Genomic DNA, 10,690 nt, shown 5'->3' with positions numbered 1-10,690 from the left:
ACGTTGTAGAGATTGTTATTTGTTACGTTTGTAGTGCATCGCTGCGAATAAGTTTGGGAGCTACTGGGTTGATTGACTCCAACTCGCGATCTACGAGGTACCTCGTATCTCCCCAGCTAGAGCTAGATATTGTATATGATCGCCAAACACTATAACTTTCGGCCGGCTTGGTGCAAGGCGCCCATATGCATCAGTATGGGTGCACTTCGGGTCGCCCATGGTCTTGGAAGTGAGGGGCACACGCGATCTAACCCCTAGCGCTGAGCCGATGAGCGGTCAGATCAAAACCGACGCACTTTTGCAGCCTAGACAGTTAAATCCGGACGGCGATCGCGAGCGGTGGTGTGCGGAAGAAGAAAAACAGCCAAACTAGCTTTGAAACGTACGCGGGACCTGCTGAAATAGTGACGATCATTACCTACCTACCCTTGCAGGTTAGTAGTGGCGATTGCGAGCCTTTTCGGTGTTTGAAGTGTGGAGAATAGAAGGTGGTTCGTAGAATTGGCAATCGTCCGTCGCCCTAAAGAAGACCGTTATTGCGCACCAGCCTACCTACCTTCCATGTGTTGTGTTTGTTTACCAATTTCCACGCAACTTAAGGTGAATATATGACGAAGCCACAGCCAAAATTGTCAAAAGCACAAATCTGAAGAACCATTGGACGGTTTGCTCTGAAAAGTTGATCGATTGGTCACCACTAGCGGGTAACCAATCGATCAACTTTTCAGCGCAAACCGACACGTGGTTCTTCAGATTTGTGCTCTTGATAATTCGGGCTGTGGCTTCGTCATACTTAATTGCTTATGGTTGTGCGAGTTGTGAATCACTCTTTTGATGGATAATGGACAGCTGATAAGTAGGAAGCGCTTAGAGTAGCTTATGTGTTCAAGAAGAAGGTGTTGACACGAACGGTCGGTTGACAAGCACGGAATGTGATGTGGATCGAATAATTTTACCATTACTGTCACGGCTGGAAACGCGGAATGAATATTCGATTGCTGATGGGATAGAACAAGAATGGAATTGAAGAGGAAATCCTAACACATTGTTTATTATCGTATTATCATATGCACGTTCTTTCATTTTAGAAGAAAGATATCTTATTAGAACCCAATAAATTTTAGTATTTTTAAGGAACCCAACAGATACCTATCAAGTGTGTGAATGTGTGTATGCTTTCAGGAGACTACTAAATATGTATTGTTGTGTTCCACATCAGCATATTCATTACATACTATCCCGAGCAGAAGAGAATTACAAAACAATTGCAAGTTTTACCATTCAAAAAGAATTACTGAATGGTAAAATTTGCCATTGGTTTGTTTGAAATAAGTGACAAAAGGGCAAAAATAATAACTGACATTGTTCTATGAAATAACAAAAGAATGTCAAATTTTGACATTACAATGGCAAACCAAGAACAAAAAAAAAGTTAAGGTTGAGAATTGCAAAATATACCATTATTGAGTTATTGAAAACAGAACAATATCAAAATTAGTTATTCGCCTGTCAACTAAAACTACTATCAAAAGTTACCATTAGAATAACAAAAATTCAAATTTTGTCATTATGTTGTTCTTGATAAGTGTCAAACTGCGATGGTTTATCAAACTCGTAAGAGGTCAACAATATCTCACCAATTGCAAAATTTGTTATGATAGCAAAATATGACATTCAGTAGTTATTTTTCCAAATTTGATAAATGACAAGCGAATGGCATATTTTGATATGATATCATATTATGCTATTCACATGTTGTTTTAAGCTCTTCATGAACAACTCATGAATGATAAAATAAGTTATGATAATAAAATTTGTTATTCTTTTGTTTTTGGTTTGCCATTCACCTCTACCCGGGATACTATAATGAACTTAAAATTGTCTTTTTAGAAAAATCTTTGTGCCTTAAATGCTGCTTAAATGCAGATTGTGGCCCAACATACGGCTGATCGAATCCTTATCCCTCAGACTACCGAAAATATGTTTAGTATATTCTACTTCTTCTCCCGCTGTCTTTTCAAACTCCCTGTTCTCTTTTTTTTCACTAAGCGCTCCAAAAAGATTAGTTTTTGCTTGAAGGACTTAAGTCTATGAGCATGTGAAATTCTACGCAACTGCTTCACATTTTCTATAGCAGTCTAGTTGCTCATTTAGGGCAGTTTTGCAGTTGAACTGCTATGATAGAGCTGTAAACAGGTCTAATGTACATATTATGCTTAAATACGGTATGTTAAAATGCTTATTGGGAAACATAAGTAAAAAGAGAAATCTGAAAAGTTTATTTATTGTATCAGGTTTCAACCCTGAGTCATGTGTGCATTTTTTTTTTATTCTTAATCACTTAACCTAATTTACAGCTCTATTGTCCACTGGGGCACTACGTGAGCAATTTCATTTGACAGCTGCACTTACATTTTGTACAGCGCCTAGATTCTATTCAACTTTATCGAACTGGTTGCCTTTCTGCTGCTTTCACTTTTTCTACTTTATACCTAGTAGAATGATGAGCACAAGGATGATGGATGGCCGTTGTTCCTTTCCAGTCCGATTGGGGGTCCATTATGAGTAGCAGTTCGCCGATGTCCAGGTATCCGGGTCCGTTTGAGCCATGGGGCTCAGAAGAGGGTCAGTGTCAGTTGCTCTCGGGGGAAAAGCAACTGACGAAAAATTGCAAGTGCCGGGGCTGGGAATCAAACCCATGACCATCCGCATATGAAGCGAACGTGTGACCAACTACGCCACGGGCCCCGGCTATGTGTGCATTTCTCACGTAAAAGTAACTCTCAAGGAATATATTTGATCTATTTATTATGCGTTTTTTATTATTTTCTCATACTCTGGGACGACTTATCATAGGAGGCGCTTTTCGGTGAACGGCTCAACTAAAACAAAACAAGGATTATCAAAAAAAAAACATATTTAAGGGATACTGAACGGAGAATTTAAAAAAAATCATCGTCATAAAATCAATACTGCACTAAAAAAATAGGTTGTTTTCAAGTAGTAAAAGTTAAAAAAAAAAAAAAAAGTTTTTTTCAAGTCAACTTTTCAGTTGTTTACGAAAAGTGAATCGTTTAGTACCTTAAGATTAGGAACACGAACAATTAAAAAAACAGTTTGCAAATTGGTTAACTGTAGTTTTCAAAATATTGTGATCGCCGAAACTCTTTTCAAACACACAATTATGTATAAGGCAATCGCTAATCCTTATTGGTTGCATGCTACAACATATTTATTTTTCGTCTTCCTGTAAATGCTTAGGAAAACTCTGACAGGATTTTCACCATAAACAACATTTTCGGGAAACTTCTAAAAAAATATACTACGTGAATGTTGAATAAATATACAAGATTAATTTCTATTAAGGCGGATACAAATTTAATTTTGACTTTTTGTCTCGCCCCCCCCCCTTTAAAAAATTTGGGCAGAATTTGGCATTTTGAGGGGAAGATAAATTTGAAGAACAATTTCTGTAGGAATCTGTAGGACCACAGTTGGACGATACATTATGTTGTGCACGATTAAGTTAGCCTTGGATTATACTGTTTGACAGGTAGAGAGAAAAATATATTTATTCCGCTTCGAATCTCCGTACAAGACAGTTTGATTTCTTGTGTTATCACGTATCTGCTCAACAGGTTATCACGAAATCGAAAATAGTTCTAGAGTGTTTAATCTTGTTGGTGAAAGTTTTGAGTAGTAGAATCTGCGATTTGGTAGACCATCCAGAAGCATGGAGTTCACAAAAATGGTGTTTCAAAGGCTCGGCTACGACAACTACGAAACGTGGAAGTTGCGTGCACGGCAAGTTTTGACGCGTGAAGGGCTATGGAAGTTCGTGGAGGACGACTTAGCTGGCATGGAGGTTAGGTCATCGGAATGGAAAACGAAGAATGAACTGGCTCTGCAGACCATCGGTTTTCTAGTTGAAGACGCATAGTTGCAGTTGATTCAGGACGCGCTAACTGCTAAGGATGCTTGGAGTAGGCTGCGGCTTATTTTTCAAAAGTTGTTGAAACCTGGAATTCGTAAGCTCTTTTGGATTCAAATGACACAAAAAGGAAAACCTCTGAGTTTAAACCAAAAATATTGAGATTTAGAGGTCGCGCAATTGCTTCAAAGTCGAATTTTCGAGTAATAAAAACGTGTTTTCACTTCAAGTGCCACAACTTACTCAATTTTCAACCGATTTTCAATCTTTTTTCATGAATTTCTCAAATTAAATTTCGAATAAACTCATAGAATATCATTTTTTTCCAAAGTCACGCAAAATATGAGTTTTTGAAGAGTCTATTCATTTTTTTCTTCTTTTTACAAAAAAAATTAACTTAAGAGTCCTATAACTTTTTAACCGTTTGACCAATTTCAATTTTTTTAGCTTGCTTTTGTATGTGTCATTTGAATCCAAAAGAGCTTACGAATTCCAGGTTTCAACAACTTTTGAAAAATAAGCCGCAGCCTACTGCGGACCTATTACGTCAAGGACTCATCGGTGGGCAAAGTTGCTCTGATCAAGAAATTATCGAAAACTTTCCGAGGTAAGTGATTTGTGTCAACATCTGATGGATTTGGAACAGCTTTTCGAGAAGATAGAGAACGCGGGGTGTCGCATTTATGAGGATATGAAGGCGGCTTTTATAGTTGCTAGTCTTCCGGAATCATACGAAAACACGGTTGCTGCAATCCAGGGAAGAATAGAAGTTTTCACGATGAATTATGTCAAGACGAAGTTATTGGAAGAATACCTATGATCGGCGTACTCAAAGGGGCAAATTCGAAGATTCCAAAGCGATGGTGGTGAAAGCAGTCCGGAAGAACGAAAACAAGTGATTGTGATACGCATGTGGAAGCCCAGAGCATTTGATTCGTGACTGTGACAAGCTGGAAAGTATGCACGAGAAGACTTCAACGAGCACTACTGCAGGTAACAGAACGCAAACAGCACTGCCAGCTCAAAGTGATGGTCATTCGGATCTGCTATGCTTTTCTTCAGGAGAAGACTGATGAGCATTGGTATCTTGATTCTGCTGTGTCAACCCACATGACAGGAAACACAAATGATTTGGATTGGCATCGCATAACGAAGAAGCAACGAGTGATTCTGGCAAATGGGGATGTGCTGCATTCTACTGCGTAGGAAAAGTAATTTTACCCGCTGTTGGTCCTGGTGAAGGATCAGTTGATGTCAAGCTGAATAACGTCGTGGTTGTACCCGGACTCTCCACAAATTTAGATTCAGTAGAAGTAATAACTAGTCAAGGGTATGCAATATTATTCAACTCAGATGATTGTAAGATATTGAAGGATGGTGAGGTTGTAGTTGTAGCACAGAAGTTTGGAAGTTTGTACCGTTTGAATATGTAGTGTTAAGTGATATGGGAACAATTAGGTCTGGCAAAAGAAAGATTAGAGGTCACTAACTTTATCTTGAGAAGCAGTGTTGGACCACAGTTGGACGATACATTATGTTGTGCAAGATCAAGTTAGCCAAGTTATTTATTCCGTTACGAATCTCCGTACAAGACAGTTTGATTTCCTGCATGATTTCCTGTGTTATCACGTATCTGCTCAACAGAATTCTGTTAGTAATCAAGCAGGAGATGTTGGAGAAAAATTTAATGAAATAGGCTGAGTGTACCAGTTATTGCCATAGTGGTTATTTGAGATAATTCAAAATTTTGCATCATTTCAAGAGTTTTACTGACAAGATGCATTAAAATTCTTGCTATTAAGACTTTCTTCGGGATATGGAAGTGAACCGCATTATACAGTATGTAGCAGGTTCCTCTGGAGATTATAACCGGTGGCCACATCCGGCAGTTCGTAAACGATCCAAAGCTACGAACTATTAATGAGAAGCGTGAAAACGGGTAAATAAACCATTGTGCGATGGGACGTCAAACGTCAAGAGTATAAGAATTAGGTTTGAAATTAAAAAAAAATAATACTTTCGCATTATTTCTTGTCACACTCTGTATTTTATTGATATCTGATCTATCTTAATTGCTTCCCAGTTGTTAGTGAAATTCGTGAATGACAGAAAAAAGCTGTTAATCCGCTATAGAGCGAAGCAAAGTGATGTTTTCCGATACAGAACCGAAGTTGAAAGGCAAAGGGGGTAGAAGCTGTAAGTGTTATATAATTCGTGTCGTATGTACTACCGAGAATTTTGTGTGATTTTGTGAAAACCGTGAATGTTTAAATGAATCAGGTTGTATTCGTTATGAATGTAGGTTTTTTCCAGCTAAACTCCCGACAACGATAGGCGCAATTAGGAACAAGCTCCACACTGAGCGTGAACATCCACCCACTGTAGCTCAACAAACCAACACTAGAGGGACGGTTACCATGGACAGAGCGGCCATGAGGGGTGGCGTAGCGAGGCCATTAAGGATTTTGGAATTGGGAGGAGAGGTCAATGACCGAGGAACGAGGTCATGAACCCATGGACGGATGATGACTCCATGATTCGTTCTCATTTTGGTAGAGTCCGTCGACGAAGAAAGAAGTTTGGAAAAATTTAAAACTCTTTAGTTCAGACAGTTGGGAGAGTTTAAAACCTTGTCAAGTTAAAAGAGAAGTAAAGCAGAGTGAAAGTGGAAAATACGAAAGGCGAAGAGGACTTCAGGTATCTGGAATAACCGACTGCAATTTGAAACCCCGATTCTAATGCACTCTCAATATCCCAGAACCCCGCCGCTTTTGGTTTAAAACCCCGTGCAGCGCCCTACGACGCCCGTGAGTCCATGCGCAATTCCGGCATAGGCCGAAGACCGATTCGTTAAAATATCGGTAGGACCCGGACGAGTAGTGAAAGCAGTAGTGAGTCCCAATAAGCCACCCTCAAGCCTTGTGGAGAGCGAGACGAGGATCCACGACCGCGCACGAGTCACCGTTGGAGACTACGAAGGAGCAGGATCAGATAGCTAGTAAGAAAGTGGGAGAGGAATGTGCCAGTAAAAGCCTAGAATAAAGTGTAGTTTGACAATATACTGGTGTAAAGTTGAATAGAGCTGTGGTTTACCTCCATTAGTTAGTTAGTTAGTTTTATTTTTTAACAAAAATTTAGGAAGAGGGAAAAGCCCCTTTGAGTGATTTCTTTTTACTCTTTATGAAATCGTTCTCAAAAAGGCATAAAACCTCTTCATCTTTTCACAAAACATTTACAAAGGTAATATAATAACTTATAATAAAGGCTCAAACGGCATAAATCCATAGCAGAGCCAAATCTTGAGAATGGGCCAAAAATCCCAATCTTGAATGAAAATGTCATCTACCGCTGAAATATCTTGCAAACTCTGAAACGAAAGATTTAGAAAAAAAAGAAATATCATACTATATAGGAAATATCATTCAAAAATCTATAAAGTATTTTCATCAAACAAAGATTTTTGCTTCCCAAAATATCGCGAACAGATTCTGGAACCCTGTGATGATGTATCCTAATATCACCAATAAAAGGTACAACATATCTAGAACAATTAAAAACAATATGGTCAATATCTTCATAGGTTGAGCAAAAATCACATAAATTTGAATCTTTTATATCAATACGATATAAATGACTGTTACATAGGGTAGTGGAGGTATTTTGGACCGGGCAGGTATTTTGGCCCACCTAGGGAGTTTTATGATATTTATCGCATAATCGCTACTAAATCTTGGTAATTTTTTATTGGAACACGAAAAGCATTCAACTATGTGATGACCTTTATTTTGGATGTCAGTTAAATATTTTGTTCAGTATCAAAAATAGAGAAAATGTTTTCACTTCTAATGAAACGCACGGAAAAGCACCAAAAACAAAGAAGGTGACAAATTTGTAGTCGGATTCGAAGAGGTATTAAATTTAACAAATAAATATTTATTTCATGTGAATGTAGTTAGGGCCTTGTAAGAACTCAAAATAAACTGTTCTTAACCTCGGTGGAGCGATAATATTTACTAAAATGGTGGTTTGAGGTATGGCCAAAATATGTTCAACATAATCAGATGTGGACATATTTTGGACCACCTGTCAGATCCATCTCTCCAGTTCCTTCTAAAGGGAGAAAATATTCATGCCAATGTAATGTATGTACTCTAAAAACAGATAAATAGAATAAGTTGGGACCTTCCGTGATCTGGGTTGTTTTACGTTAATTTTACAATGAGATTGTTGTGGGTTCGATTTGTTCTAACAACTTTTCGCCAAGTTAAAAAATTCGATTCGATTTGTGTCCTAACAACTTTTTGACAAGTTGAAATTTTCTGGTGTTCAGTCATCCAGTTTAGAAAAGTTGTTCAGTTGATGACTGAGACAATGTGTTATCTAATGTATGTTTGATAATTTACGTATCATTCAAATTACTTTATTTTTGATGGCCTTTCCATTCATAACAATATGTGTGGAACGCCTTTTTATTTAGCAAAATCACTAGACTTTCACACTTCTATGAAGCGTTACGTGATTTATGCATGGTGACTGACTTCATGCAATAGTTAATAAATACACGTTTTGCGTAACATTTTTTGTATGAAACATCATACTGCAATGCGTAAAAACTGGCAATTGCAACAAAATTTAATCTTTTTTTATCACTACGTAATTTTTAAACGTTCCCTGCCTCAAAAAATGAATAGAAAAGATGTAAACTTCACGTAGTTTTAACTATGTTTAAATTTTTGCTGAGGTGGCTTTCATTTCATCAATCAATTGAAGTTTAATTTGGTGGGCCAAAATATGTGCACTTGGTGGTCCAAAATAAAATCAGGTGGTCCAAAATAGAAGCCCAAGATCCTTCAGGAGTTTTGATATTTCTTGTATTTACAACAACAATTTTAAGTGCTGGTTGGCCTTTTTCGATAGAAAACATATTGCTCTACGTAATGCCTACTGAAATTATCCATATTTTGAAGTAGAAACTTTCTCTTTTCGCTGAATTGTTCATCCACTTCCTAAAGGGGTCCAAAATACCTCCCTTACCCTATATAATGATTAGACATAAGTCTCGAAAATGTACAAATGAAGTTTCGTCCAACAAATAAATTTTTAAACCATAAATTTTGATTAACTATGGGCCAAATGGAATGACACCAACGTCCCTTATCACTAGAATTCCATAAATATTGCCAACTTATTAACGACTGATTTTTCAACTCCGTAAAATATTCAGATGAGTTTACCTCCATTGTAAAACGAAAATTATCTGCCCGAGAGTAACTTTAAAGTGAACGTGCCGACCCTGAGGCCATTGAGTCGGGGAGTTTCTGTGGTACTTCCGACTGACCCAACCAATACTTACAAAGCAAAGGGGTGTAAGTAACAAAACCCCATTTTCGAGTAATCAATCCCATACAGAATGTATGGATTTTCAAAATCAACTCAATATTCTCCAATTTATTGTAATTGTTCTAATCATCGTAAAAATATTTTTAAAAAGTTCCTGAAAACTTGAAATCGAACCACAAAATGGTCACTTACACCACTTTGTATCTGGGCCCCTCAAATACAAATACTAAATGAAAAATTCTACTCTGTGTTTTGATGCAGGTCTTGAACTATTTTCTATTTCCTCCTTCCCATTCCTAGGGTTACATAAATTGAGTATTGCCCCGAAAAATAATTCAAACAGATATTTCTAATGCGAGCTTCTCAATTATTATTATAATTGTTTTTTCTTGTATTACTTAAATTATTAATTTTATAATTTAATGCATTAAATAATAAGTTTTTGTCAAGTATTTAAACCAATTTTCGCACTATTGCCCTTGAGGGTTTCCACCCTCTAATCTAAACTTTCAACTGCCGACTGAGCAATCTGCGTCATTTTGCGCGGAAATAGTTGCTGTAGGTGAAAGTTGACCTAATGATATATTTGCCTATAACTTTTTTGTATAGAGATAAACTAACTTTACATCTCATTTAAAGTGTAAATTTTCGGTAATATCAATCCGTGTGGTCAATTATGATTTTCAAATAACTCAACGTACATATGTACAGATGGGTAAATTATTAGTCAAATTGAGAAAAAAAACACAGCTCAGATGAGATTTGAACTCACGACTCTTATTCGCAAGACAAGTGCTTTACCAACTAAGCTACCGAGCCAATCAATGACCCGTCATTTTAGTTGTCATATGATAAATCAAATCTCATCGATCTATATCACTTTCCCCTAGACCGCAAATATAACCATCTCTGTTTGGTATTACCGAAAATTTGCACTTTGAGTGAGTCGTTTTCGAGCATCTACCTCTACGTAGTCATCAGTCGTATCAAACAGAATGCGAACGACTCGTTTGATCGCCTTCCAGGTAGCAATTGTTCTTATCCTCAACACAGTCGTTGAGGAAGCGGTCAATGTTCTAAATTTCACAGGTTAGGCCTATCGGACAAAGTGGTGTTTGGGATATGTATGATAATTTTGAAGTAGTAGTCGTGTCATATTTTTGGTGACAAATACAGGCAAACATACGTTCAACCGGACCTCAGAATAATTGACATCGGGAAGCGGTGCCTGTACGATAGGCAAACAGTTTCAAACAATATGTAAATAAATCGCTTTCGCTCGTCGTACATACACAACAACAACACACTTAACCTCTAAAACTAACAAAAAAAAAGTAATTCAATTTTGATTGCAAAATCATCGATTTCGAACACTGCGCTCTCTGGAGGAACAACTTTGTAGAAGACCATATTTGTCTA

At 37.4% G+C, this 10,690-nt stretch overlaps 1 protein-coding gene and 1 non-coding gene across 2 annotated transcripts in view; one reads left to right on the top strand and one right to left on the bottom strand.

Moving 5' to 3' along the window:
* The first annotated feature begins 274 nt into the window (after nt 1–274).
* Nucleotides 275–10,690, top strand: part of LOC115253603 (ecdysteroid-regulated 16 kDa protein) — a 49,899-nt gene continuing 39,483 nt past the window's right edge. Inside the window, exon 1 of the mRNA XM_029877888.2 lies at nt 275–434. The gene's annotated coding sequence lies outside the window, so the exon portion shown is untranslated. The remainder of the gene's footprint in view (nt 435–10,690) is intronic.
* Trnaa-ugc (transfer RNA alanine (anticodon UGC)) lies at nt 10,019–10,090 on the bottom strand. The gene has a single exon. It is a non-coding gene; the product is annotated as a tRNA-Ala (tRNA).

The sequence above is a fragment of the Aedes albopictus genome, chromosome 1, assembly GCF_035046485.1.
Source record: "Aedes albopictus strain Foshan chromosome 1, AalbF5, whole genome shotgun sequence".
Classification (NCBI taxonomy): Eukaryota; Metazoa; Arthropoda; class Insecta; order Diptera; family Culicidae; genus Aedes; species Aedes albopictus.
This window is presented reverse-complemented; position numbering and strand designations above follow the sequence as displayed.